This window comes from Macaca nemestrina, chromosome 1 (assembly GCF_043159975.1).
Source record: "Macaca nemestrina isolate mMacNem1 chromosome 1, mMacNem.hap1, whole genome shotgun sequence".
Taxonomy (NCBI): domain Eukaryota; kingdom Metazoa; phylum Chordata; class Mammalia; order Primates; family Cercopithecidae; genus Macaca; species Macaca nemestrina.
Window position 1 is genome coordinate 39,960,386 of NC_092125.1, and position 25,595 is coordinate 39,985,980.

Genomic DNA, 25,595 nt, shown 5'->3' on the forward strand with positions numbered 1-25,595 from the left:
CGGCTTTTGTCACTGGCAGAGCCCATTCACTGTCTATGCCATATATACTGTCAAGTTTTGTAAGCATAATATACCAGATTGGTCTCTGTTCAGAAACAGTCCACCATGTAATCCAGTTCTTCACCACAAGGACCTGTAGTATCATGGTAGGGGATGTTGAGAGTGGGGCATAGTCAGCTGTGGATTTCCAGCTGAAGAAGCATTGAGAAGGTATTATAAGTATTCAATACTTTGGGGCAGGATGACACACAAACCATTCCAGATAGAGGAGAATCGGGTACATGTTAAAGGCCCTCAGAAATAAAGAGTCCACAATCAATGCCAAATACCATCTTTGTAACAGAATTTCTTCTTACTTAAGGGGAGTTGGTATTATTGAGAACATAGTAACAGTCAGGAATATTTTACATTTTCTTAACTAATGCTCACAAAAGCCCTCTGATTTAGGAACTCAGACGACCCCATTTTACAGATGAGAAAACTGAAGTTCATAGAAGTTAAGTTACTGTCCAAGTAAGTGGCAGAATCTAGATTCAACCCTAGTATATTTTTCTCTAAAGGCCAAGAGATTAGCTACCACACCTTATGCTACATTGCCTCACCTGAACACTCATGCTATAATTTACACTCACTACCTGTATTTGTTTCTGGCACAGTCTCCCCCAGAACCCCAGAATACCAGACCAGCACCATCTAATGGAAATATAATGTGAGCCATGAATATAGGCCACATTTATAATTTTAAATTTTCTAGTAGCCACATTTTTAACTATAAAAAGAAATGAGTGAAATTAATTTAAATATTGTATTTAACCCAATATATCTAAAGTATTATCATTTCAACATGAAATCAACATAAAAATTATCCATGAAATAACTTACACTTTCTTTTGGACTAAGCCTTTGCTAACTGGTGGGTGTTGTACGCTTACAGCCTGACTTAGATCCAACTGTCCACATTTCAATTGCTTAATAGCCATATGTGGCCAGTAGCTACCAAACCAAACATCACAAGTCTAAATTCATAATCCCAACACTCTTCATAATCTTTGGAGCTCTTTTTGAAAGTCTTTCTGAAGATAGGAACAGAATTGACAAGGTAAAGAGCCTATTTTTAGTTATTTGCTTTAGTTCAAGAAAAGAAAAGAAATAAACAATAGATTTCACAACTTCCATCTACAACCAGTGGTCAGCTTAGTTGCCGAAGGTCAGATGAGAAGCAGAGTGATGGAATCCACATCATTACATAACATGTGTCAGGTGTTCGCATGCTTTCCGAGGGAGACTGAGCACAATATGAAGATCAGAAAGCTGCAGATCCCTGACCAGAGGGTGGCTCATGAATCCAGCTCACAAGGAACACCAGCAGAGCTATAATTAACTCCCTCCCAGTCCTTGCTCTCCTTACTGTCACTCTCACCCCTGCCCCAGTTTGAAAGGCAAGGTGTGTGAGCCAGGCCAAACCAGTATACGACAGACCCCATCCTCCTCACATCCAGAGGGCAGAAAGAAACCTCAACACCTCCTTTCACGCCCAGCCCCTTGGAGAATCATCTACACCAGGAGTTTTCAAACTTTTATGCACAGCAGAATCACCTGAAGGACTTGTTAAAACTCCGATTCTGTGCCTTACCCCTAAGAGGTCTGAGGTGGGGCTGGGGAATGTGCATTTCTAGCAAGTTCCGAGGCTGTTGATGCTGTAGGTCAGGGGATGATCACCCATTGAGATCCCAAGGTTCATCCCTAAGTTATCAATATATCACTCAACAGCAAGAACAAATCTAAGAAAAGCACAGTGCCTTTTTCACTCTTGATAAAAATAAATGTGAAATAGTTGATGTGTTTGGCTATTTCTCCCCTGCCCTACATTATTTCCTCTAGTCCAGGAAGGAAGGAAGCAATCATAATGGAGAGACAAAGACGAAAGGGAAAAAAGTATAGGGGCAGGGAAGCTGGTAGGAAATAGGGAAATGGACAGAGATAGATCACCAGAGTTCAGGATGGTGGAGAATGAGGCAAGATCTGTGCTCAGGGAGGAAAAGGGCAGCACAGCCACCTCCAGGCCCTTCAGCTGGGCCTGATGCACAGACTGGGGACAAGCTTGCCCCTCTTTCTTTTCAATGAAGCCACAAAAACATCTTACACAGAGATTGTTTTCCTCTTTGCTTTTAAGAGAGGAAATCATGGTTGAATGCTATGTGACAGTGGGCAGTTACAAACCACAAGAGGCTTGACATCCCCATTCCGGGCCCCATATAGTGCTTCACTCCCCCTCTGCTTATGTGTGGGCTTTTTAAAATCTCTAACCTTTCAGGGTGCCTGGGTTTTAAAAGGAGAGGCAGTGAGACTTGCTGAGTTGCAAGCAGCTGGGAATTTGGAATGCATCTTTGGAGATACACACTGAGCCTGGCTCAGAACTTCCAAGAAAACTCAGTGGGAGGGGAGGAAAAACAACGCAATGACATGACGCCTTGCAGGGCCCGCCTCGGCCTTACTGAATTGCCCAGAGATTGCATTCCAGCTGCACTGCGGTGACCCAATGTTCCAGTAAACAAGGAGGGGACGGGATGGAAGGACCTCAGATCAGGCTACCCTGGAGCTGTTAAAATAGAACACAGGGGCCTAGCAGGGTGGGGCATGGAGACTGGGAGGCCTTTGTGCTCATCCTGGATCAGCAAGGCACATCCACGAGGCCCACTGGACACATGTATACACATATTCACTTCTGATGGGACTGGGACAAATACCAAAAACCCACGTTCAAGCCTCAGAATGGTCAGAAACTGGTGAGCTCTTTAGGATCCTTCCTAGGAATCTCAGAACACAAAGGGTAAAGTAAGGAGACACTGACTTAGGCCAAGCCAGGCCACTGACTAATGGCGCCATGCTCTAAGCAATCCCTTTGCCTTCCAAAAAGACAAACTGAACCACAGCAGACAAGCACAGTCATTGAGTCCATTTCCCCATTTGATACCATAGCATGGAATAGTTGACTGATGATCCTATGACTCCTCAGGCTTATCCCATCCCTCCTCCCTTGCCCCCACACCCTTCTGTTTTCTCCTCTGTATCCACTTCCATTTCACCAGTCAGCAAATGAGCCTATGTGACAATCAGAGGGGTTTAGTAGAAATATGAGGAAGAGTGCCCTGGCTCAGACAGCACAGCTATGGAAGTTCCTTACCTGAGTGTCCATCTGCCTGGGGTAACTTGGGGCTTTGTAGCCCAAAGAGCATATATAGCTTGCCCCTCCCACATAAATGTGCGAGTGATATCCTATATTGCTCTATATTCTGTATGTCTAGGTGACCCAAGACTTTATCATCCACACTGGGACGGCTCTAAGAATTAAAGGCAGTGCTCTTGAAAACAATTCCAGGACAAAGACATTAACCAGGACATAGGGCTGCCTGCATGATGAGGGGACCATTTACCATCCCGGACGTCCCTCCCACATTTCTCGACCCGCCCTGCTTCGCAGACGACATATTTTTACTATGTCTGACCTGTCCTTCCTCTTTACTGGTTTTAGCCTATATTCCTTCATTTTCTTATATAATAATCACATTCAGGCAGTTATCACACCTCCATTTTGAAGTGAAAAAAGGTGAGTTTTGAAAATTCCGTATGTAAAAAGCTGTAAGACCCCTGGCCGGGCGCGGTGGCTCATGCCTGTAATCCCAGCACTTTGGGAGTCTGAGGCAGGCGGATCACAAGGTCAGGAGATCGAGACCATCCTGGCTAACACCATGAAACCCCATCTCCACTAAAAATACAAAAAATTAGCCAGGCGTGGTGGTGGGCACCTGTAGTCCCAGCTACTCGGGAGGCTGAGGCAGGAGAACAGCGTGAACCCAGGAGGCAGAACTTGCAGTGAGCCGAGATGGTGCCACTGCACTCCAGCCTGAGAGACAGAGCAAGACTCCATCTCTAAATAATAATAATAATAAAAAACAATAAATAAATAAAAATTTTAAAAAGCTGTAAGACCCCTTCATTAAGGCTCTGAGTGGTGTGTTCCAGCAGCCTCCAGGAGCTGGTTTTCAATTCCAGAGACTGGCTACCTTCTGAACATTAGTGTTCAGTGGGTATTGTTGGTGTTACTCATCAAATAGCCACATCCCAGTTTCTGGAGAAGCAAAACAGTGTGAAAAATGGTGATCCTTGCTTGAGCACTCAAAGCAGGGAAAAGGCTTTTTCATGCTATTTCCTTAACACTAATGGTAACAGGACTTGCCTCCTCTCTGTCTCTCCAAAGTGCTTAAAGCATCGTGCATGTTTTCCATGTTTACAACCACCCTACAAGGTTCCAGTCATCCTCATTTTACTGACTGACACTCTAAGTTGAAGCCAGAAATGGGGGCTAGCCATATCTTATCCAGATCTATCTGGTTCCAAAGCCCATGCTTGTGCTCCATCAGGTTGGGCATCTGCTTTGCAAACCCGGCTTGACCTTGGAATAACCAGGCATGGACCCTTGTTTATTTTTCAAGCCTTATTTTTTTTTTCACCACTGATTGTTCCTTTCCATTACAGCAGGTGATATCATACTCCAGCAAGCCTTATCTAGTATACACCAAGACTTGAAGCAGCCCCAGAAAAGTGCTGTGCATGACAGGGCTTGGGCTGCAAGTCCGGCATTTCTGTAAGTCACCTAGGCTAAAGTCCGGAGAGGCAAGACAAGTATGAGATGGCGGGGGCTTGTGGGGTGGTGCACAAAAGGTTTATTGACTTAGAAGATAGCGGTCTCCATGAGCAAGACTGGATGCCAAGCCAAGCTCTCTTAGGCAAAGCTTCCTCCAGGGCAGGACTCCATGTGTGGAAATAAGTAGCACATCTGCCTATGGTTGGGAGTAAAGTCTAGTGAGAGAGACTAGAACAGGGCTTTAATTACCTGTTCTAAGCACCTCTTCTCATCTCAACTGACTTACCTCTGACCACTCTGCCAGGTGACCACTCTGTAAGGTAATTCTCTGGCCTTAAATGACCATATCTTATAATACCTGCCCTCCATCCTCTCCCCACCTTCCCTACAAATATAAAGTGGTGGACACGGGAGTGTGAACTTAAAAGTCAGACATTCCTGGGTTTGCTTCTTATTAACTGTGTGACTTTGGGTATGTTACTCTGAGCCTTGGTCTCCTCATCTATAAAAAGGAGGATAATAATCAGGCTTTTACAGACTTGTTAGAATAATTAAAATAAAGCTATAATTTGTCTTATGTAGCATGGGCACTAAATAAATGTTTATTGTTGATACTATACCTGCTGCTGTTGCTTGAGATTGGTGTGAGTTCTCCCTCCAGAGTCCACTAGCCCTAGATCAATAGAAAGAGAGAATTTTAGGGAGAGGGACCTTAGCATTCATCTAGTCCACCTTCATTTGTGAAGAAACCCCAGGTTCAGAGGTGCTTAATTGCCTTGTCCCTGATTATATGCCTTACTAGTTCCAACCTTCAAATAAGGATGTTAGTTCACTGGAGTGGTAGAAAGAGCTCTGGCTTTGGAGTCAGGCCTATGTGAATTTGAATTCCACTTGCCAGCTTGGTGACATCAAACAAGTTACTTGACCTGTTTCTGCTTCACTTCCTCACATGCAGCCTTGGGACGATAGAGACAGCCTCACAGGATGGTGGGGAGGACTAAGTGGGATATTGCACACCAGGTGCCCAGGGGCATCTGTCACTTGCTGGTGCTCCTGCTGGTTTCCTCATGTCATTAAAACCTTTCAGGGCCACTTACAACAGGAAAAGCCCAGTAGAAGGAAGTAAGTAGAGTTTAAAAACCATACTGGGCTTTGCCTAAATGTTGAAATAGGGACATTTAGGAATAACTTTTGCTTACCAACCCGCAAATGCCAACTTTAAAGCAGAGTTTGGTAGACTGAACAGGGAAGAATTCCTAGTGGCAGGGCCAAGAGCAAAGATTGGAAGATCATATGCAGGCTGAGCTAAAGTGAGGGAGTGGGACATGGGGAGTCAGGGAAGAGGATCCTGAGGGTTTGCAACTCATCATTAGAATATCTTCTAAAACAATTTTGAAAGCCCCCATGATTTCCAGGCACAGATTATATTTTGAATTAGCAACACAAAGTGGGAGGCGGCTGTGAGATGGGTGGCCATTCTTCAGATGCAGCCCCTGCAGTGGTTTTGAAATGAAAAGCATGGGCATATCTTGCCACATAAAATGAGTTCTGATGGGTGGATTTTCCAAGATGAATATGAACAAGGGCACTGAGACATTTCGCAGCAGGCTCAGCCCCTGAAAGATCCAATTACAGGTTTTGAAATGGACCCAGAGGCAGAATTTAGAAAACCAAACTGGAAAGGCAGAGGAGAAGTAATTTGGTAACTAGACAAATGACTGATTCCAAAAAGTCCTCTGAGGATAAGCAGGTTTGGAAAATGCCATGTAGGCAATTTTCAAATGTGGCATGGGAGCCAGGATTGACTTTTCTAGGGATAATTAGGGTGATTCGAGGGGTAATTAGGGTGAGGTTGATTGGGGTCTGAGAGAGGATTACTGTATTGTGCTTGGAATTCACTCAGATACCTGGGCAACCTCTGCAATGGAGCGTAATGAGAAGTACCATCAGCAGAAGCAGAACTGTGGCCCAATGTAATAAACATAAACAGTAGAGAAATTGTACAAAACTGTGATATTCTTAAGAACTGGATCTAGGTTTTTGTGACCTTGTATTCCCAGTGCCTGGTGGAGGGTACGCATTCAAAAAAAAAAAAACACATTTAATTAGTAAATTAATGGCTTAGGTTGTCTTTTAAGATAAAAAGTTCTCCAGGATAGAAAGTATTCAAGCAGAAAGTATTCAAGTATTAGCAGCAACTGTACAGAGGTTTTCACAAATCTTTTAGATGTGCCTGATAATTACTGGCATTCTTAGCAACCCTAAGACTCTGGCTGTTTATCACAGTGCACTAACTCTCTGAGATAATCGGATCTGAGCTGAACACTGGGGTCATGATGCAAGGGACTAAGGGAAACAAAGCAAAGATTTGTGAAGGAGGACTAACCAGTGTAACCTTCTATTTTCTAATTGAGTCTGTGGTCTGAAATACTTTTTTTAGGCAAAATTAGATTTGCACCCTCACTACCCCATGGGTACAGATCACTCCCGAATTTTCTACCTGCCCTCTCATGTCCACTAAGGCTGAGGCTGCTGACTGATCACAAACTCATTCCCTCTTCTTCCTGAGCAAACATGTATTTCACAGCTTCTAGTCTCCCTTGAGTTAAATGTGGTCACACGCTTGAGTTCTGACCCGTGGAATCTGAGCAGAAGTGATGTGTGCCACCTCCAGGTTTGTGATAAAAGCCTCCCACTTGCAACCTCACAAGCTCTTTCCCCATCTGCCTGTGGGATGCTGATGCTCAGGGCAACGCTGGCAGTCATGTGTTGAAGATGGCAGAGCTATGGCTCCCTGGATTCCCCTATCCTTCCCACGCATTAGACTGGTGGGACAGAAACAAACTTTTATTGTGTTATGCTGTTACAGCAGCTCACATACCTTAACTAACATATTTACCTGTCTTTGTCTTTTTTCTTTTTTCTGTGCAATTTCCTCTCTGAAGTTATAAAGGACTGAGAGAGGAGGGTGAGGATGTGACCATGGTCAGAAGACACAGTTGAATGGTGAAGATGGGCCTCTCTCAAGTGGCTTTACTCTCTTTCCTCTGCCTGGGTTGTTGGTTTGGGTGTCTCCCTCCTAATGCAGAAGTATATGTAAGGGAGCTGAAATTTCCTAACAGATGAGCACGTGGTGGGGTGTCAGGCCCTCTCTTCCCTGCTGCAAGTTTCACTTGTCATCTCCTAGCTTCCTGGGCACCGGCTCCTCCACTTTTTTTCATAGCTTGTGGAAGGTGGGGAAGGAAGGCAGGGATGCCCTCTTTGGGCTACAACCATGAGACTAAAGGCCTTAGTTTTTCTAACCTCCTTCTCTTTTGTGACTCTCCAGCAATCTCAGACACAGAAATGATAACACAAGGAATCTTAGGTATAGGCTACAATAAGAAAGCAAATTCTAGGCATCTGGCTTAGTTGGAGTATTGCTTTGGCTACTTTAATTTTCCCTCAGTCTTATTTAAAGTTTTTTGATTCTGGATTCTTTCTGTTAAAGGGCCAAAGTTCATTGTTTCCTTACATAGTCTTCTTTTTTTTAATTAAAAAAAAATTTAACTGGATAGTAAGTAGGGACAGTGGGAATCTTGTTCATCCATTCATTTTATTTTTATTTAATTTTTTTTCCTTCCTTGCATACTCTTTTATGTTGTCCTGCCTCCTAAGTCTACAGAAGACCCTAAGAGTCTGTTTTCCCTTCCTTTGTTGACCATGACTTCCCCTCTGTACAAAACCAAAGCCTCTCCCTTTCCCTGAGATGTGGAGTAAGCTAATTGCTCCATTTGCCCTATATTTTGCCCAAACTATTAAACAGGCAGATTCTAAATGATCTTGATTCCATTTACAGTACTGATATTCTGCTCTACAATTTTTGGACATCTCCATAATTGACCCTTCCTGGGAAGCCCACTCTAGCAGGGCCTGTTATACATCCCCTAATATCTGTCTTCCTCCTACTCCTCAGCAGGAGCCCCATGGCTAACCAGAACAAAAACTACATATGATAGATCCCCTTGCAGGCCAGCGTGGCCACAAGACTAAGTTCTCATCAATGGAGTGGAAGTAGATGGCTGGCCAACAGCTTGGATCATGATACAAACTTGGCAATGGAAGCCATGCTGGGCAGAGTAACAAGATAGAAGTAACTTGGGTCCCTGACCCTCCCTTTTAGCCAATCTCTAGACTTCCATGTGAAAGAAAAATAAGCCTCAAACTTGCTTGTCCCTGTTATTTAGAGTTTCCTGTCACTTACAGTTAAATTAATTCTATTCTACTACCCTACTTTCTGATATTAGAAGTTATCCCACCTTCCTTCCATCCTTCCTTCCTTCTGATTTTCTTCATTCCTTCTTTCCTCCATTTTTTTTTCTCCTTCCATCCCTTCTTTCTCTCTTCTAAAATAACATTGTGTTAACTCAGCAGGGATCTTAGTTGTTATCTCACTCAGGCCCCTCATTTCAAAATGAGGAAATTGAGGACCCCAGAGTGGGGAAGTGACTAAGCTGATGAGGCCTGAACCAAAGACTCCAACTCAAACCTCCTGACTCTTTGGCCCTGTGCTTTTACTACACCACCTGCCCTGGCTCCTCTTGGCATACAATACCTCCCACAAGGATACAGTATTTTTGGTTCTCCTTTCTTCTAGGTCAACTTAAACCCATAATAAAATAATATTTACTTTTTCAGCCTTGGTGGATGAAGAAGTAGGAAGACCTTAGGTTAAACTACTTTTTCCTTTAGTGTAAAAACTGATTACAGGCCATCACGAGGCTTCTGTACCATGTGGTCACTTCTTCCCCTCAGAGGACACTGCTCTTGAGGGTGGCCTCAGGTCTAGAGGCTCTAGGGAGAATTCAGGTGTCAGCCCATAGCTGCCCCAGGGGAGAAAGGGCAGGTGGCTACTGCTAACTGCTTCTGGCATGGGTGGCACCCAGATGATACAGGTTTTTGGTGACTGGGTCCTGACTCTACCTGGCCTTCCATAACAGCTCAACCCCTCCTCTGAGCTAAGAAGATGCTGCCCTGGATCATGCACCTGGGCTCCCATCTGTCCTCTCTGCAGAGTGAGCGCCCTTTCCCACTGTCCATGGAAGAAGATGTTTCCCCATGATGGCATGGTAGAGGGAGTGCCGGAAAGGAAAGAATGTCTGCTATCCCATTTGTCTTAAACTGATGCCAGGCACAGTGGCTCACACCTGTAATCTTAGCACTTTGGAAGACCAAGGCAGGCGGATCACGAGGTCAGGAGATCGAGACCATCCTGGCTAACACAGTGAAACCCTGTCTATACTAAAAATACAAAAAATTAGCCAGGCTTGGTGGCATGTGCCTGTAGTCCCAGCTACTCGAGAGGCTGAGGTAGGAGAATCACTTGAAACCGGGAGGCGGAGGTTGCAGTGAGCCGAGATTGCACTACTGCACTCCAGCCTGGGCGACAGAGCGAGACTCCGTATCGGGGGGGGGGGGGGGGGGGCGGGGAAAGAACCTACTCCATAAAACAAAATAAAACAGAACAATATTTTAAGCACAATGCCTACTGGACCGACCAAAATCAGGAAAGCCAATGCCCTGACACTGTAAACCTCCAACCATTCAGGAGATGCTAAATTCCTGTCACCTGAGCATTCGGCATTGAGCAGAACAAACAGGTCTCTGAAATCCTGGAACTTGTCTTTCACTGATAAGCTATAATTATTCAAATAAATGCCATAATTGAAAACAGTGGTAGATACTACAAAGAAAATGTGCAGGGCACTGTAACAGAGCATATTTAGAGAATCTAATTTGGGATTGGAGGGGGTTAGGAAGGAACATTTAACTTGAGACATAGAAGACAAGAAAGAACTATCCAGATGTTGAACATTTCAGACAGCAGGAATAGTTGGGGTAAAAGCCTCGTGGTGGAAAAGCAGATAAGAAAGTCTAGTACAGGTTGATTATCCCTTGTCCAAAATGGGACGAGAAGTGTTTCAAATTTGGGACTTTTTTTTGAATTTTGGAATATTTGCATATCCATAGTAAATCTAAACACAAAATTCATTTATGTTCCAAGTATCCCATATACACATAGACTGAAGGTAATTTTATACAATATTTTAAATAATTTTGTGCATGAAACAAATTTTGACTGTGTTTTGACTGCAACCCATCATATAAGGTCAAGTGTGGAATTTTCTATTTATGGTACCTTGTCAGCATTCAAAAAGTTTTGAATTTTGAAGCATTTTGTATTTTGTATTTTAAGGTTAAGGATCCTCAACCTGTATAGCAAAGGTGGGTGGCTGGAGACTGAGGCAGAGCCAGATCACATAGGCCTAACGGATCATGTTGAAGACTTTAGATTTCACCTAAGAGTGAGGTAAGGATATGAAATACACACACACACACACACACACACACACACACACACACACACATATTTCTTTTTGAGATAGAATCTCAATCTGTGCCCAGGTGTAGTACAATGGTATGATGTTGGCTCACTGCAACCTCTGCCTCCGGGGTTCAATTGATTCTTGTGCCTCAGCCTCCCAAGCAGCTGCTATTACAGGCATGCGCCATCACACCTGGCTACTTTTTGTATTTTTAACAGAGAGGGGGTTTACCATGTTTGCCAGGCTGGTCTCAAACTCCTGGTCTCAAGTGATCCACTCGCCTCTACTTCCCCAAGTGCTTGGATTACAGGCATGAACCACTACGTCTGGCATGAAAGATTTTTTGACTGCAGAGTGACCTGTTGTGATTTTTATGTAAAAGATGCCTCAGAACCTACTGTTTCTGGAGAGGCGCCACCCAGTTAACACAATGAAGCAACCAATCAATCAAAACATCCTTTAAAAATATTTCACAAGTCTAGCTAATAGGAAGAATGTATCCCTCCTATTCACTGGTCGTGAATTAAGCTGTAAAAGAATTCCATGTAGGTTCCCAGAGAGCGCTACAAAATTTGCATTCTAACTCCACTGCCAAAATCAGCAAGGCAAGAACAGTTTTTTAGAAGTATCAGGTCCCAGTTTTAAGTGGACAGCCCAAGTGTACATGCAGACAGCATGGTTTTATTACACTAACCAGGAAAAAGAGCTAAACACTAACTACAACAAAACAAAAATTATTGTCCTTGCATGGGACAGATTCCAAGATTTAATTGCTTGATATCCAATAATTCTTTATAGTGGATGAATCATACAATTTCCTGAGAGTTCATTTAAGTCTAATTCATTATAGTGGCCCATGAGGAAGTCATGCTACTTGGAAGTAGACATTCCACACAAGTCTTAAAAATGTTTTGCCCAAGCTGTGATGGCTCAACTTGAAATATTCATGCCATTCTAGCAAATTTTGGAGTTTTCATTAAGCACAGATCCTAGCGGGTCACCTGTATTTAGAGGAAGCATGATTTCCTTCCACATCAGATTATTGGTAGGTTCCTTTGTTGCTATAACACATGTCCTTCCACTCATTTATCTATTTTCCCAAGCATATACATTTGTCTTTAATTAGCAAAATAGAACAGCTTCCTGGAAGTCTAACTTCAACTCTCAAGTCATACCTAGCTGAAGTTATTATATTTATTAAGCATTTAGTTAAGAGTCTGAGAAACATGATATCTATCTATACCTCTAAATATTTTAACTTTTATTGTCAGATTAGCCTGGACTACCAAATATCTATAAACTTGAACCTCATTACCTTACCATCTCAAATAAATGCCTTTACTATATTTATGTTTTTGTGTAGAGGGGTTGGCTTTTATAAAAAATTGTCATGAGAACTAACCTTATGAATTCAACTTTTTTGTTCACTGTGAGGTTGATATAGAGAACCTGATATTGCTTAAGACCTCCTCCTCTTAGATAATGAGAATTATTCCATATCAATCCTTCTGTCTCTTTTTCTTTCTTCCTTTTTGTTTCTTTTCCCTTTCTTAATCTCTTTCTATGACTACCATAGTCTTAGTCAAGTTTTATATTTAATCCCAGCTACTGCTTTGCCTCTTATGGTGTCTGGAAATTAGTTTTCTCTTTCTTAATTGTACATCCCCATTTAAAACCTTTATTTTATTAATCTGAATGCTTATAGTTCATGAAAAAAGTCATTTAAAAAGAGGATGCAAATAAACTAAATATGTTTTTCTTATGTTCCAAAGTATTTATCTGCCTTGGATGGATGGTGAGTTGTGAGCACATACCAGCCAACAGAAGATTGGATAAAAGGTTTGATCTACAACACGAACACAACAAACCCAAAATGATTGTCCTTGGATGGAACAGACTCCAAGATTTAATTGGTTGATATTCAGTAACTCCTTATGGTGGATGAACCATACCATTTCCTGAGAGTTCATTTATGAATAATCCCTTCCAGTGATGCATGAGAAAGCCATACCACTTGGAAATGGACATTTCATTCAAGTCTTGCAAACATTGTATGAGTCTAGCTAATAGATTCAGAATGATTCGGAGAAGCACTTTTTATTAACCTACTCTAAATAAGACAAGCAGTGTTCTCTTTTCTTCATAGATTTACCTTTGAGGGCAGGCACTGCTAAGAGCATTGAAAGAGGAGTCAGGTTACACAGGTTCTAATACCTGGTGGCCTCTAAATAGCTCCTGATCATGGGTAAGTTCTTCCACCTTTCTGGGACCCATTTTCCCCATCTGTAGAAAAATTCAGACTAGAGAAATACAGAGGCGACTTCCAGGTCTACCATCTTATGGTTCTCTAACTTATTCTATAAAAGGTATAGAAGAATGGCTTCTGACCTCAAGAAGTTTAAATTTCTTCAAAGGAGGTAAAATATCAGCCATGTCGCATTTCTGAAGAATTGCAAATGTACAAGTAGATCAGCAGATTGAAAGTTGAAGTTTATCAGTTGGGCATGGTGGCTCACACCTGTAATCCCAGCACTTCGGGAGGCCGAGGTGGGTGGATCATTTGAGGTAATGAGTTTGAGACCAGCCTGGCAAACACAGTGAAACCCCATCTCTACTAAAAATAAATAAATAAATAAATAAATGAAAGTAAGTTGAAGATTATCTATATGACAATGGGTTGAGGTAAAAAATATTTTGCCTTTGTTCTCTTTTCCTTTAGGATAGTCTAATATAATTTGAATAAAATTAAGATTTCATGAATTAATCACCATCAGCATTTTATTTTTAGGTTCAAACAAAAAAACTTCTGTTGGGTGTGAACTTTCTTGCTAGGAGCAGTGTGTCCTATATACATAGGACAAGGAAGGGCAGGACTGGACAAATATTGATTTGAGTGCCAGTTGAGATGATCTGTAAAAAGGATTACTCACAATGGAAATATGTAGTTTGAAAAGTGTAAGGGGAACACACTCTCTTACACTGATCATAGAATTTTAACTCCATATAAACTTATGAAAGGAAGGAGAGCAGTAAACAGCAAAACCCTTAAAAATGTGTGTCATGGGTCAGGCGCAGTGGCTCATGCCTGTAATCCCAGCACTTTGGGAGGCCAAGGCAGGCGGATCACCTAACATCAGGAGTTGAAGACCAGCCTGGTCAACATGATGAAACTCCATCTCTACTAAAAATACAAAAATTAGGACTGGGCTGGCAAGATGGAGGACTAGGAACAGCTCTGGCATGCAGCTCCCAGCGAAATCAACACAGAAGGTGGGTGACTTCTGCATTTCCAACTGAGGTACCTGGCTTATCTCACTGGGGCTGGTTAGACAGTGGGTGCAGCCCATGGAGGGTGGGCGGAAGCAGGGTGGGGCATCACCTCACCTGGGAAGTGCAAGGGGTTGAGGAACTGTCTACCCTAGCCAAGGGAAGCCATGAAGGACTGAGCCCTGAGGGATGGTGCATTCCAGCCCAGATACTATGCTTCTCCCATAGTCTTTGCAATCCACAGACCAGGAGATTCCCTCAGGTGCCTATGCCACCAGGGCCTGGGTTTCAAGCACAAAACTGGGCAGCTGTTTGGGCAGACACCAAGCTAGCTGCAGGAGTTGTTTTTTTGTTTTTGTTTTTGTTTTTTTCATACCCCAGTGGCACCTGAAATGCCAGCGAGACAGAACCATTCACTCCCCTGGAAAGGGGGCTGAAGCCAGGGAACCGAGTGGTGTAGCTCAGCAGATCCCACCCCCATGGAGCCCAGCAAACTAAGATCCACTGGCTTGAAATTCTCACTGCCAGCACAGCAGTCTAAAGTCGACCTGGGATGCTCCAGTTTACTGGAGGAAGGGGTGTCCACCATTACTGAGGCTTCAATAGGCAGTTTTCCCCTCATGGTTTAAACAAAGATGCTGGGAAGTTCGAACTGGGTGGACTCCACTCAGTTCAGCAAAGTCACTGTAGCCAGACTGCCTCTAGATTCCTCCTTTCTGGGCAGGGGATCTCTGAAAAAAGAGGCGGCGACCCCAGTCAGGGGCTTATAGATAAAATCCCTATCTCCCTGGGACAGAGCACCTTGGGGAAGGGGCAACTGTGGGAGCAGCTTCAGCAGGCTTAAATGTCCCTGCCTGCCAGCTCTGAAGAGAGCAGCGGATCTCCTAGCACAGCACTCGAGCTCTACTAAGGGACAGACTGCCACCTCAAGTGAGACCCTGACCCCTGTGCCTCCTGACTGGGACACATCCCAGAAGGGGTCAACAGACACCTCATACGGGAGAGCTCTGGCTGGCAGCTAGCAGGTATTCCTCTGGGATGAAGCTTCTAGAGGAAGGAACAGGCAGCAGTCTTTGCTGTTCTGCAGCCTCCACTGGTGATACCCAGGCAAACAGTATCTGGAGTGGACCTCCAGAAAACTCCAGCAGACCTGTAGCAGAGGGGTCCGACTATTAGAAGGAAAACTAACAAACAGAAAGGAATAGCATCAACATCAACAAAAAGGATGTCCACTCAGAAACCCCATTCAAAGGTACAACATCAAAGACAAAAGGTAGATAAATCCACAAAGAAGGGAAAAAACCAGTGCAAAAAGGCTGAAAATTCCAAAAACCAGAATACCTCTTCTCCTCCAAAGGATCACAACTCCTTGCCAGCAAGGGAACAAAACTGGATGGAGAATGAGTTTGACAAATTGATAGAAGGAGGTTTCAGAAGGTGCGTAATAACAAACTCCTTTGAGCTAAAGGAGCATGTTCTAACCCAATGCAAGGAAGCTAAGAACCTTGAAAAAAGGTTAGAGGAATTGCTAACTAAAATAACCAGTTTAGTGTAGAACATAAATGACCTGATGGATCTGAAAACAGAACATGAGAACTTCGTGAAGCATACACAAGTATCAATAGCAGAATCGATCAAGCAGAAGAAAGGATATCAGAGATTGAAGATCAACTTAATGAAATAAAGTGTGAAGACAAGATGAAAGAAAAAAGAACGAAAAGGAACAAACAAAGCCTCTAAGAAATATGGGGCTATGTGAAAAGACCAAATCTATGTTTGATTGGTGTACCTGAAAGTTACGGGGAGAATGGAACCAACTTGGAAAACACTCTACAGGATATTATCCAGGAGAACTTCCCCAACCTAGCAAGACAGGTCAACATTCAAATTCAGGAAATACAGAGACCACAAAGATACTCTTCAAGAAGAGCATCCCCAAGACACATAATTGTCAGATTCACCAAGATTGAAATGAAGGAAAAAATGTTAAGTGCAGCCAGACAGAAAAGTCAGGTTACCCACAAAGGGAAGCCCATCAGACTAACAGCAGATCTCTCTGCAGAAATCCCAAAAGCCAGAAAAGAGTGGGGGACAATATTCAACATTCTTAAAGAAATGAATTTTCAACCCAGAATTTCATATCCAGTCAAACTAAGCTTCATAAGCAAAGGAGAAATAAAATCCTTTACAGATAAGCAAATGCTGAGAGATTGTGTCACCACTAGGGATACCTTATAAGAGCTCCTGAAGGAAGCACTAAACATGGAAAGGAAAAACCGGTACCAGCCACTGTAAAAACATGCCAAATTGTAAAGACCCTCAGCACTATGAAGAAACTGCATCAACTAACAGGCAAAATAACCAGCTAGCATCACAATGATGGGATCAAATTCACACATGACAATATTAACCTTAAATGTAAATGGGCTAAATGCACCAATTAAAAGACACAGACTGGCAAATTGGACAAAGACTCAAGACCCATCAGTGTGCTGTATTCAGGAGACCCATCTCACATGCAAAGACACACATAGGCTCAAAATAAAGGGATGGAGGAATATCTACCAAGCAAATGACAAACATAAAAAACTAGGGGTTGCAATCCTAGTCTCTGATAAAACAGACTTTAAACCAACAAAGATCAAAGGAGACAAAGAAGGGCATTACAAAATGGTAAAGGAATCAATGCAACAAGAAGAGCTAACTATTCTAAATATATATGCACCCAATACAGGAACACTCAGATTAATAAAGCAAGTTCTTAGAGACCTAAAAAGAGACTTAGACTCCCACACAATACTAGTGGGAGACTTTAACACCCCACTGTCAATAATAGACAGATCAATGAGACAGAAAATTAACAAGGATATTCAGGACTTGAACTCAGCTCTGGACCAAGCAGACCTAATAGACATCTACAGAACTCTCTATCCCAAAACAACAGAATACACATTCTTCTCAGCACCACATTGCACTGATTCTAAAATTGAACACATAATTGGAAGTAAAACACTCCTCAGCAAATGCAAAAGAAAGGAAATCATAACAGTCTCTCAGACCACAGTGCCATCAAATTAGAAGTCAGGATTAAGAAACTCACTCAAAAATGCACAGCTACATGGAAACTGAACAACCTGCTCCTGAATGACTCCTGTGTAAATAACAAAATGAAGGCAGAAATAAGTTATTTGAAACCAATGAGAACAAAGACACAATGTACCAGAATCTCTGGGATACAGCCAAAGCAGTGTTTAGAGGGAAATTTATAGCACTAAATGCCCACAAAAGAAAGCAGGAAAGATCTAAAATTGACACCCTAACATCACAATTAAAAGAACTAGAGGGGGGATGCCCAAGATGGCCAAATAGGAACAGCTCCAGCCTCCAGCTTCCAGCATGAGCGACACAGAAGACGGGTGATTTCTGCATTTTCAACTGAGGTACTGGGTTTATCTCACTGGGGCGTGTTGGACAGTTAGCACCGGTCAGTGGGTGCAGCCAGAGCAGCCAGAGTTGAAGCAGGGCGAGGCATCACCTCACCGGGGAAGCACAAGGGGGAAGGGAATTCCTTACCCTAGCCAAGGGAAACTGAGACACACAACACCTGGAAAATCAGGTAACTCCCACCCTAATACTGCACTTTACCAAGGGTCTTAGCAAACGGCACACCAGGAGATTATATCCCATGCCTGGCCCAGAGAGTCCCACACCCACGGAGCCTCCCTCATTGCTAGCACAGCAGTCTGAGATCTAACTGCAAGGCAGAAGCGAGGCTGGGGGAGGAGTGCCCGCCATTGCTGAGGCTTACGTAGGTAAACAAAGCTGCCAGGAAGCTCGAACTGGGTGGAGCCCACAGCAGCTCAAGGAGGACTGCCTGCCTCTGTAGACTCCACCTCTGGGGACAGGGTATATAGCTAAAGAAACAGCAGCATAAACCTCTGCAGGTGTAAATGTCCCTGTCTGACAGCTTTGAAGAGAGCAGTGGATCTCTCAGCACGGAGGTTGAGGTTTGAGAACAGACAGACTGCCTGCTCAAGTGGGTCCCTGACCCCTGAATACCCTAACTGGGAGACATCCCCCACTAGGTGCAGACCAACACCTCACACCTCACACAGCGGGATACACCCCTGAGATGAAGCTTCCAGAGCAAGAATCAGACAGCAACACCTGCTGTTCAGCAATATTCTACCTTCTGCAGCCTCCGCTGCTGATACCCAGGCAAACAGGGTCTGGAGTGGACCTCAAGCAAACTCCAACAGACCTGCAGCTGAGGGTCCTGACTGTTAGAAGGAAAACTAACAAACAGAAAGGACACCCACACCAAAATCCCATCAGTACATCACCATCATCAAAGACCAAAGGCAGATGAAACCACAAAGATAGGGAAAAAGCAGGGCAGAAAAGCTGGAAATTCAAAAAATCAGAGTGCATCTCTCCCTCCAAAGGAATGCAGCTCATCACCAGCAATGGAACAAAGCTGGACAGAGAATCACTCTGACGAACTGAGAGAAGAAGGCTTCAGTTGATCAAACTTCTCAGAGCTAAAGGAGGAACTACGTAGCCAGAACAAAGAAACTAAAAACCTTGAAAAAAGAATGGATGAATGGATAACTAGAATAATCAATGCAGAGAAGACCTTAAAAGAACTGATAGAGATGAAAACCATAACATGAGAACTACGTGACAAATGCACAAACTTCAGTAACCAACTCAATCAACTGGAAGAAAGAGTATCAGTGATTGAAGATCAAATGAATGAAATGAAGCAAGAAGAGAAGTTTAGAGAAAAAAGAGTAAAAAGAAATGAGCAAAGCCTCCAAGAAATATGGGAATATATGAAAAGACCAAATCTATGTCTGATTGGTGTGCCTGAAAGTGATGGGGACAAGAGAACCAAGTTGGAAAACACTCTGCAGCATATCATCCAAGAGAACTTTCCCAACCTAGTAAGGCAGGACAACATTCAAATTCAGGAAATACAGAGAATGCCACAAAGATACTCCTCGAGAAGAACAACTCCAAGACACGTAATTGTCAGATTCACCAAAGTTGAAATGAAGGAATAAATGTTAAGGGCAGCCAGAGAGAAAGGTCGGGTTACACACAAAGGAAAGCCCATCAGACTAACAGCAGATCTCTCGGCAGAAACTCTCCAAGCCAGAAGAGAATGCATGCAAATATTCAACATTCTTAAAGAAAAGAATTTTCAACCCAGAATTTCATATCCAGCCAAACTAAGTTTCATAAGTGAAGGAGAAATACAATTCTTTACAGACAAGCAAATGCTTAGAGATTTTGTCACCACCCAGCCTACCCTACAAGAGATTGTGAAGGAAGCACTAAACATGGAAAGGAACAACAGGTACCAGCCATTGCAAAAACATGTCAAAATGTAAAGTCCATCGATGCTAGGAAGAAACTGCATCAACCAATGAGCAAAATAACCAGCTAATATCATACTGACAGGATCAAGTTCACACATAACAATATTAACCTTAAATGTAAATGGACTAAATGATCCAATTAAAAGATACAGACTGGCAAATTGGATAAAGAGTCAAGACCCATCAGCTGGCTGTATTCAGGAGACCCATCTCACATGCAGAGACACACGTAGTCTCAAAATAAAGGGATGGAGGAAGATCTACCAAGTAAATGGAAAACAAACTAAAAGGAGGGGTTGCAATCCTAGTCTCTGATAAAAGAGACTTTAAACCATCAAAGATCAAAGGAGACAAAGAGGGCCATTACATAATGGTAAAGGGATCAATTCATCAGGAAGAGCTAACTATCCTAAATATATATGTACCCAATACAGGAGCACCCAGATTCATAAAGCAAGTCCTTAGAGACTTACAAAGAGACTTAGACTCCCATACAATAATAATGGGAGACTTTAACACCCCACTGTCAACATTAGACAGATCAACAAGACAGAAAGTTAACAAGGATATCCAGGAATTGAACTCAGCTCTGCACCAAGTGGACCTAATGGACATCTATAGAACTCTCCACCCCAAATCAACAGAATATACATTCTTCTCAGCACCACATCGCACTTATTCCAAAATTGACCACATAGTTGGAAGTAAAGCACTCCTCAGCAAATGTAAAAGAACAGAAATTATAACAAACTGTCTCTCAGACCACAGTGCAATCAAACTAGAACTCAGGACTTCAATCAACTCAGAAACTCAATCAAAACCATTCGACTACATGGAAACTGAACAACCTGCTCCTGAATGACTACTGGGTACATAATGAAATGAAGGCAGAAATAAAGATGTTCTTTGAAACCAAAGAGAACAAAGATACAACATACCAGAATCTCTGGGACACATTTAAAACAGTGTGTAGAGGGAAATTCATAGCACTAAATGCCCACAAGAGAAAGTAGGAAAGATCTAAAATTGACACCCTAACATCACAATTAAAAGAACTAGAGAAACAAGAGCAAACACATTCAAAAGCTAGCAGAAGGCAAGAAATAACTAAGATCAGAGCAGAACTGAAGGAGATAGAGACACAAAAACTCTCCAAAAAATCAATGAATCCAGTAGCTGGTTTTTTGAGAAGATCAACAAAATTGACAGACTGCTAGCAAGACTAATAAAGAAGAAAAGAGAGAAGAATCAAATAGATGCAATAAAAAATGCTAAAGGGGATATCACCACCGACCCCACAGAAACACAAACTACTATCAGAGAATACTATAAACACCTCTACGCAAATAAACTAGAAAACCTAGAAGAAACGGATAATTTCCTGGACACTTACACTCTCCCAAGACTAAACCAGGAAGAAGTTGAATCCCTGAATAGACCAATAGCAGGCTCTGAAATTGAGGCAATAATTAATAGCCTACCAACCAAAAAAAAGTCCAGGACCAGACGGATTAACAGCCGGATTCTACCAGAGGTACAAGGAGGAGTTGGTACCATTCCTTCTGAAACTATTCCAATCAATAGAAAAAGAGGGAATCCTCCCTAACTCATTTTATGAGGCCAACATCATCCTGATACCAAAGCCTGACAGAGATAACAACAAAAAAAGAGAATTTTAGACCAATATCCCTGATAAACATTGATGCAAAAATCCTCAATAAAATACTGGCAAACCGAATCCAGCAGCACATCAAAAAGCTTATACACCATAAGCAAGTGGGCTTCATCCCTGGGATGCAAGGCTGGTTCAACATACGCAAATCAATAAATGTAATCCAGCATATAAACAGAACCAAAGACAAAAATCACTTGATTATCTCAATAGATGCAGAAAAGGCCTTTGACAAAATTCAACAGCCCTTCATGCTAAAAACTCTCAATAAATTCAGTATTGAAGGAACGTATCTCAAAATAATAAGAGCTATTTATGACAAACCCACAGCCAATATCATACTGAATGGGGAAAAACTGGAAGCATTCCCTTTGAAAACTGGCACAAGACAGGGATGCCCTCTCTCACCACTCCTATTCAACATAGTGTAGGAAGTTCTGGCTAAGTCAATCAGGCAAGAGAAAGAAATAAAGGATATTCAATTAGGAAAAGAAGAAGTCAAATTGTCCCTGTTTGCAGATGACATGATTGTATATTTAGAAAATCCCACTGTCTCAGCCCAAAATCTCCTTAAGCTGATAAGCAACTTCAGCAAAGTCTCAGGATACAAAGTCAATGTGCAAAAATCACAAGCATTCTTATACACCAGTAACAGACAAACAGAGAGCCAAATCATGAATGAACTCCCATTCACAATTACTTCAAAGAGAATAAAATACATAGGAATCCAACTTATAAGGGATGTGAAGGACCTCTTCAAGGAGAACTACAAACCACTGCTCAGTGAAATAAAAGAGGACACAAACAAATGGAAGAACATACCATGCTCATGGATAGGAAGAATCAATATTGCGAAAATGGCCATACTGCCCAACGTAATTTATATATTCAATGCCATCCCCATTAAGCTACCAATGACTTTCTTCACAGAATTGGAAAAAACTACTTTAAAGTTCACATGGAACCAAAAAAGATCCCGCATTTCCAAGACAATCCTAAGCCAAAAGAACATAGCTGGAGACATCACGCCACTTGACTTCAAACAATACTACAAGGCTACAGTAACCAAAACAGCATGGTACTCGTACCAAAACAGAGATATAGACCAATGGAACAGAACAGAGCCCTCAGAAATAATACCACACATCTACAGCCATCTGATCTTTGACAAACCTGACAAAAACAAGAAATGGGGAAAGGATTCGCTATTTAATAAATGGTGCTGGGAAAATTGGCTAGAAAGCTGAAACTGGATCCTTTCCTTACTCCTTATATGAAAATTAATTCAAGATGGATTAGAGACTAAAATGTTAGACCTAAAACCATAAAAACCCTAGAAGAAAACCTAAGTAATACCATTCAGGACATAGGCATGGGCAAGGACTTCATGTCTAAAACACCAGAAGCAACAGCAACAAAAGCCAAAATTGACAAATGGGATCTAATTAAACTAAAGAGCTTGCACAGCAAAAGAAACTACCATCAGAGTGAACAGGCAACCTACAGAATGGGAGAACATTTTTGCAATCTACTCATCAGACAAAGGGCTAATATCCAGAACCTATAAAGAACTCAAACAAATTTACAAGAAAAAAACAAACAACTCCATCAAAAAGTGAGCAAAGGATATGAACAGACACTTCTCAAAAGAAGACATTCATACAGCCAACAGACACATGAAAAAATGCTCATCATCACTCGCCATCAGAGAAATGCAAATCAAAACCACAGTGAAATACCATCTCACACCAGTTAGAATGGCAATCATTAAAAAAACAGGAAACAACAGGTGCTGGAGAGGATGTGGAGAAATAAGAACACTTTTACACTGTTGGTGGGACTGCAAACTAGTTCAACCATTGTGGAAAACAGTGTGGCAATTCCTCAAGGATCTAGAACTCGAAATACCATTTGACCCAGCCATCCCATTACTGGGGATATACCCAAAGGATTATAAGTCATGTTGCTATAAAGACACATGCACATGTATGTTTATTGCGGCACTATTCACAATAGCAAAGATTTAGAATCAACCCAAATGTCCATCAGTGACAGAGTGGATTAAGAAAATGCGGCACATATACACCATGGAATACTATGCAGCCATAAAAAAGGATGTCCTTTCTAGGGACATGGATGCAGCTGGAAACCATCATTCTCAGCAAACTACTGCAAGAACAGAAAACCAAATACCGCATGCTCTCACTCACTGGTGGGAATTGAACAATGAGATCACTTGGACACATGAAGGGGATCATCACACACCGGGTCCTATTGTGGGGAGGAGGGGAGAAGTGATAGCATTAGTAGATATACCTAATGTAAATGATGAATTAATGGGTGCAGCACACCAACATGGCACATGTATACATATGTAACAAACCTGCACGTTGTGCACATGTACCCTAGAACTTAAAGTATAATTAAAAAAAAAAAAAGAACTAGAGAAGCAAGAGCAAACAAATTCAAAAGCTAGCAGAAGGCAAGAAATAACTAAGATCAGAGCAGAACTGAAGGAGATAGAGACACAAAAAACCTTCAAAAAATAAATGAATCCAGGAGTTTGTTTTTTGAAAAGATCAACAAAACAGATAGGCTGCTAGCAAGACTAATAAAGAAGAAAAGAGAGAAGAATCAAGTAGACACAATAAAAAATGACAAAGGGGAGATCACCACCGATCCCACAGAAATACAAACTACCATCAGAGAATGCTATAAATATCTGTATGCAAATAAACCAGAAAATCTAGAAGACATAGATAAATTCCTGGACCACATACACCCTCCCACGTCTAAACCAGGAAGAAGTTGAATCCCTGAATAGACCAATAGCAAGTTCTGAAATTGAGACAGTAATTAATAGCCTACTAACCAAAAAAGTTCAGGACCAAACGGATTCACAGCCTAATTCTACCAGAGGTACAAAGAGGAGCTGGTACCATTCCTCCTGAAACTAATCCAAACAATAGAAAAAGAGGGAATCCTTCCTAACTCATTTTATGAGGCCAGCATCATACTGCTACCAAAACCTGGCAGAGACACAACAAAAAAGAAAATTTCAGGCCAATATCCCTGATGAACATTGATGTGAAAATCCTCAATAAAATACTGGCAAACTGAATCCAGCAGCACATCAAAAAGCTTATCCACCACCATCAAGTCGGCTTCATCTCTGGGAAGCAAGGCTGGTTCAACATATGCAAATCAATAAACGTAATCCATCACATTAACAGAACCACTGACAAAAACCACGTGATTATCTCAATAGATGCAGAAAGAGCCTTTGATAAAATTCAATACTCCTTCATGCTAAAACTGTCAATAAACTAGGTATTGATGGAACATATCTCAAAATAATGTGAACTATTTATGACAAATGCACAGCCAATATCATACTGAATGGGAAAAAGCTGGAAGCATTCCCTTTGAAAACTGGCACAAGACAAGGATGCCCTCTCTTAACACTCCTATTCAACATAGTATTGGAAGATCTGTCCAGGGCAGTCAGGCAAGAGAAAGAAATAAAGGGTATTCAAATAGGAAGAGAGAAAGTCAGATTGCCTCTGTTTGCAGATGGCATGATTGTATATTTAGAAAACCCCATTGTCTCAGTCCAAAACCTCCTTAAGCTGATAAGCAACTTCAGCAAAGTCTCAGGATACAAAATCAATGTGCAAAAATCACAAGCATTCCTATGCACCAGTAGTAGACAAAGAGCCAAATCATGAGTGAATTCCAATTCACAATTGCTACAAAAAGAATAAAATACCTGGGAATACAACTTACAAGGGATGTGAAGGACCTCTTCAAGAAGAACTGCAAACCACTGCTCAAGGAAATAAGAGAGGACACAAACAAATGGAAAAACATTCCATGATCATGGATAGGAAGAATCAATATCGTGAAAATGGCCATACTGCCCAAAGTAATTTACAGATTCAATGCTATCCCCATCAAGCTAACATTGACTTTCATCATAGAACTAGAAAAAACTACTTTAAATTTCATATGGAACCAAAAAAGAGCCTGTATAGAAAAGAAAATCCTAAGCCAAAAGAACAAAGCTGGAGGCATCATGCTACCTGACTTCAAACTACACAAGGCTACAGTAATCAAAACAGCATGGTACTGGTACCGCAGCAGATATATGCACCAATGGAACAGAATGGAGACATCAGAAGTAACACCACATATCTACAACCATCTGATCTTTGACAAACCTGACAAAAACAAGCCATGGGGAAAGGATTTCCTATTTAATA

General features: G+C 41.9%; 2 long non-coding RNA genes across 2 annotated transcripts in view; one reads left to right on the plus strand and one right to left on the minus strand.

The window, feature by feature from the left end:
• Window positions 1–25,595, minus strand: part of LOC105484539 (uncharacterized) — a 234,987-nt gene that overhangs the window by 118,525 nt on the left and 90,867 nt on the right. The window contains exon 4 of the long non-coding RNA XR_011611687.1: window positions 5,266–5,318. This is a non-coding gene — a long non-coding RNA (uncharacterized lncRNA). The remainder of the gene's footprint in view (window positions 1–5,265; window positions 5,319–25,595) is intronic.
• Window positions 10,887–12,983, plus strand: LOC105484547 (uncharacterized). Its single transcript, XR_989043.2, has 2 exons — window positions 10,887–10,994; window positions 12,783–12,983. It is a non-coding gene; the product is annotated as an uncharacterized lncRNA (long non-coding RNA).